Below are 6,000 nucleotides of genomic sequence, written 5' to 3'. Positions count from 1 at the left end.
TATAACGTGGTGTCATACGTGTATTGTGTCATGTAGGACTCATGTGTTTATTTATTTAAAAGTTGGATAATTAAAGTGCTTGTTTGTGCGTTATGAAAGTTGGAGATCAAAGTTAAAATTTAAAGCCAAATTTAAGGTCTAATATATGTATTATGCCATTTTTTAACTGTCGTTTTTCTTTATTTTATCCGCTGTGTCAAACCTCTCTTATGTAGTAAAGTACCTCACACTTTGAGGTCTAAAGAAAGATCATTAGCATGATTTACTACTTCCAAGTAAAGCTTCATATAAAGATCATTTTGAACAACTATTTTGAAAGCATATTTGATTGAATAATCATGTAATTTCATTATTAGGTAGTATAGTGCATCATTCTTTTATATCCAATATTTATATTTATATTTTATACTTGTTATAATAACTCTATTGCGACTAATCAAATTAAATGTGACACATCTCCTTACTTTTTATATGAATATTAAAATTGACGAACGACAAAATTGTGTTACAACTCATTATAACAAAAACAAATTTTAGCAACATTAAATATTGACACTAATAAAGAGTGCTAAAGTCTTTACCGACATTAGTTAAGTGTCATTAGAATCAATGTCGCTAAAGGCTTTAGGGACATATACAAAAAGTGACAGTTGTTGCTAAACTATATATTTAACGGAAATTAAGAATTAATATCGTTAATAGTCATTTTTATTGTAATGACTCCACTTGTTTGAAAACATTAATTATCAACTATTCAATTTAATGTAATTTCTACTTAGCAATAATTCTCAATCATATAATATTACCCAACACTTAGGTTCATATATAAAAATAATTTTTATTTATGAACTTGAGCTACATTTTTGTCCCTTTTTTATTCATTGAATGATGAAAACAAATGTTGTCAGTTAAATAAGATTTTTCTGTTGATGCAATTTCTGATAGCTCCAAATATTTAAGGACTTTAATCTTTTTCATAATAATTTTGTCCCACAACAGTACAATATATATTTTTGTTTCCCAATATCCCTCAACCCACCCACTTACCCACATCATGTACAATATTGTCAATTCCATTTTTATTTTTATTTTATTTGGAGTTAGGGGAAGAAATGCGGGACGAGATTACAAGATGAGAAAACGAATACTCATTAATAAGGTAAAAATTTAACATTAAAGAGAAGATATGTGTATGTATGTATGTATGTATGTATATTCTTTTTGTTCCTTTTTCGTTGTCACATTGAGCTTTCTGAGAGTCAATTTAAAGCTAATATATTATACTAATGTCATATCAATATGATGAAAACATATATTTTAAATATTAGTCAAAGTTTATATTTTTCGACGCTTTAAAAAAAATCGTGACAAATAAAAGGAACGATCACTCCGTCAAAAATGATCTTTTATCGACAGTTAATTAAAGTCAATAGCTTAATTGCTGCTAAATATATATTTTTAACGATAATCAATACTCTTTGTAAATGTTCCTAAAGCCTATAACGATATTGAATCTAATGATAATTAACTTATGTCAATAAAAATTTTAATAATTTTCGTTAACGTATATATTTATTGTCACCAAAAAATATATATGTGGTAGTGAATGGAAATAATTGTCAAGTAGTGATCTATTACATCTATATAAACTAAACATTAAAATCAAAGATGAGTTTTTACATGAAAGTAGACTAGCAATATCACTCTTTGGGGTAGTAACGAATTACTCTCTCCGTCTGAAATTGTTTATCATAATTTTTATTTTTAGAGTCAAACTATTAAAATTTTGACTAACATTTTAAAATGTATTTTTTTCATCATATTAATATGCAAAAAATTGCATTGAATAGTACTTTTGATATAGTTTTAAAATATATATTTTTTTGTTTAAAATATCGAATTAATATGATCTAATTTAACTTTAAAAATTAGTCAAATTAACTTTCGAAAAATGCAACATGACAAATAATTTTGATCGGAGGAAGTAACATATAGACCAAGTAATAAATACAATTCAATGAGTAACTTTACAAAAGATGGATAAAATCAAGAAAACTACCCATCTTCCTAAATTTATACCTAACATCAACTACCAATTTTACTCATTTGAGGTAAGAAAACATTAGTCAAGAAAATGAAGACACTTCAATTTAATTACTTTTTATGAATATGGCATTCAAATAGGACTTCACGACATTGATGAAACCAAGAAGATCAATCTTCCTCTCTGACATGTTAGGTAATTTCTGACTTAAGTTTCACCTATGGTCACTGAATAAAATTTACTTATATATATTTTAATTTATTTTTTTTTGGTTTAGATTTAATAAGGAGGGTAAGAAAAAAATAAATAATAACTTGTATCTTGTGATTTTAAATTAAAGTATACAAAATTAACATATCTTTTAATAATTTTGTGATTTAAACATGTCATGTACCTTATGTCCATTTGCTTGATGCGCATGTCTTAAAACTTGAACTCACATTCTTATAACTGAAAATGTGAGATATTTACTATCAAAACAACTCGCTCTTGTCCTGTTAGGCCAAAAACTCATAAATGTTATATTTTGAAATTAGCCAATATCAACACTCTTTATAAAGTGATGTCTCTCAACTTGATCAAGGACAAGCACTAAAGCCATGATGAATGCCCCCATCAATGCCAGCCTTAAGGCACAACAAGAAAACATCCTTGCCCAATACAACATTTGTGTCAGGGTCCATTCCCCTTTTGACCTCAGCTACAATACTATTCACTCAGAGATCGTTTGATACGTAAGATAAAAATAATAATTTTGAGATGGAATTTGAATGCAACTTTATCTCTTTGGTTATGGATTTTTCTTCTAGGATCATTATTGTACAAGATTGTGCAACATCTTTGCAAGTATGACCCCTCAATATTTGAATTCTGTAAGTGGAGAGGATCAGTAATCATGTGGACTTGTCCTACTATTGATGGCTTGTGAATGGTGAAGATTGGTGCTTGGCCTTTTTTCTCTCTTACAAATCTTTTCAGCTCTGTTAGGTCAGGTCTTAAGCCTAACTCACTATTTCATCACCCTTTCTTTATTCGAGACCTCTGTTAGGTTAGGTCTTAGGCCTAACTCACTAATTCATCACCCTTTCTTTATTCGAGGTCTCAGTATTGTTTAGTTTGGAGTGTGCCATTTATGGATTGGGGTATATTTCCACGCCATGATTGTTCGATTTTCTACGGCCCACACCGAATTTGACTCTATTACAATATAATGAAAGGAAAATCACGCAGAATAGCAAACATTTAACCTATATTAGTTGTTATAGCTGCAGTTTAAGAAAATTATAATTTACGGCTATAATTTTTTTAATTCTCGTTATGCACCTAATATGTATAAATCACCTAATCTGCACAATCAACATGATTTGTATAACCCAAGAATTTATATAATTCGGTTTTTGATTGTATAAATTTAAAATTTTGTATATGCTTGTCTTAGCTATTTGTATATAATTTATGAAAAAATCATAATAAATTACTTTGTTTGTATATTGGCAAGCGAAATATACAAACAGAGTTCTGAAAAATTCCTAAATGTATAAATACAAAATTTGTATATAGTTGCCTAATTTGTATATTCGCAAGTGAAATATACAAATGGATAGAAATAGACAAACTGCAACTTCTATAACAACAACTATAGTTATAGAATGTAATTACTGAAACTATAGCTATAGAACCTTATTATGTCTATTGTATTTGCTATTTCGATAGTTTTCTCTATAATGAAATGGATCTTGGGCCTAACTCAACCCCCCAAAACTAGTTGCTTATGAGAAGAAAATTGTCCAAATTCATATATGAAAACCACTCATCTTATTAATCATCGATGATGGATCCCTAAATTGAATTGTCCAACCCTGAGTGTGAGATGGGGTGTTGAAAAATGAAAAAAAGTCTCATATTGATGATTAATGATTAATGAGATGAATAATTTTCTTATATGAACTTAAACTATAATTCTCTCATAAGTTAGCTTTGAGGATTGAGTTAGCCCCAAAATTCATTCATTCTTAATCAAAAGTCTTGAATTTAAATTCTGAATATAAAGTCACCTTTGATAGAAAACGCTAAAAATAATCAAAATATGACTTTTTTATGCAAATTCAAATTATCCGACCCATAAAACGACGGACAGTGAGTGATAAATCAAAAGAGAAAAAACGAAGAACTCAACAAATCTTTGAGATTGTTTTTTTCCCAATAAGCATTGCTTATATTTCTTTATATTATTTAAACCAATAACCAGTTTATGAATATACTGGTGTAATAAAAATCAATAATTGTAACTCTTAAAAAAGATTTGAGCTCCTTAAACGTTTAATCATGTTAATTAATTAGTCGATCCTATTCTTTGGTTACTTTTGAAAAGAAAAAAAGAATTATACTATAATCTTTGTCATTTTACAAAATGAAGAGAAGTATTTAATTTTTGGGAAAATTGCCTAATTAGAAGTAAATTTTCTGAATAGTTTTGGGAAATTGCTTATTAAATATTTTGTTTCTTCTGAAATTACAATATCATTTAATTATTCTTATTATTCTTTTAAGAAAACACTTATGTAATTAAAGACTTATGTAATTAAAGCTTCCTATTCTCCTGGTTGAATGCCATGTCATATTAAACTTTTATTTTTTTTTAAATACGTATATTTATCAATCATTTTAACAGATACATAGATGATATTAAGTATATGCATCTTTGATATCAGATATATTTATTTTATTATATGGGATATATAAAATGAAATTATTATCATATATATATATATGCATTGAATGAAATTGTTTTTGGATACACATATACATGAAATTTGTACTAGATATATAAATAAATAAAATTTTGTAAAATTCGAACACATTTTACCATATAAATACATAGAGAGAGCGACAAGTGAGATAGAAAAGAGGTAAGCGAGAGAAACAGTGTATCGTAGAGAAATGTGAATCATGAAAGAATACAATACATCTAAAACAAAAATTACACCTAAATTAACCCACATATATTCGAGATACATATACATAAGTCCGTTAAATGCATATATCTATCTAACAAAAAATGATATGAGTCGTAAATGGATAAATTATTGTGTCTAAACATAATTACGACTTAAACTAGCAAAAAGTAATATGAATGGTAATTTAACAAATTATTGTGTCCGAACATAATTACGAGCTAAACTAGCAAAAATTGTATAGTTTGAACTTAATTTTTTCGAGTTCGGAGTCTAAAGGGTATAAAATATTACAAAAATTTCAAAACGGTATATAAAATTTTATATTAACCAAAACGACAAAATCGCTGGAATAACAACGATTTACTCCACCGAAAAAAAAATGGCTACTACTGCAGCCATTTTGCAATGTGATTTTTTTTTTACAAAAAATCAAATCACTACCTTACAGCGATTTTCATTTTTTTAGGCAGCAATTTTCATTTTTTTTAAAAAAAAAATTGTTTGAAAAATTGAAATCTGCCTAGGCAGCGATTTTCAAATTTTTTTTTTAAACAAAATTGAAAATCGCTGTCTAGGTAGCGATTTGACCTTTTTTTTAAAAAAAAAAAATCACATTTTGCAAAATCGCTGTAGTAGCAGCGATTTTATTTTTTCCGGTGGAGTAAATCGCCGTTGTTTCAGCGATTTGCCATTTTGGTTAATATAAAATTTTATATACCATTTTAAATTTTTTGTTAATATTTTATACTCTTTAAGCTTCGGACTCTAATTTTTTCTCTTCCACACCCTTAAGTTAGCACTATCATTATACTTTCACTTTATCAGCCATGACTTGGAAGTTGAAATTAGAGTAATAATATTTTTTATTTTAATAATATTTTAACAAAGAGAACAAATATCTTAGTAGAAGGAAAAGTACTTTTTAAAATTCCTTTTCATTAGTCAAATACTTAAACAAGTAAAACACAAATGAATTGACAAGTATCAGAAAGGTCACTT

The 6,000-nt window shown here is 27.3% G+C and overlaps 1 long non-coding RNA gene across 1 annotated transcript; it reads left to right on the top strand.

The window, feature by feature from the left end:
* Positions 1-2,117: 2,117 nt before the first annotated feature.
* Positions 2,118-2,998, top strand: LOC138337116 (uncharacterized). Its single transcript, XR_011210534.1, has 2 exons — positions 2,118-2,239; positions 2,854-2,998. It is a non-coding gene; the product is annotated as an uncharacterized lncRNA (long non-coding RNA).
* The last annotated feature ends 3,002 nt before the right edge of the window (positions 2,999-6,000 follow it).

The sequence above is a fragment of the Solanum lycopersicum genome, chromosome 7 (assembly GCF_036512215.1).
Source record: "Solanum lycopersicum chromosome 7, SLM_r2.1".
Taxonomy (NCBI): domain Eukaryota; kingdom Viridiplantae; phylum Streptophyta; class Magnoliopsida; order Solanales; family Solanaceae; genus Solanum; species Solanum lycopersicum.
This window is presented reverse-complemented; position numbering and strand designations above follow the sequence as displayed.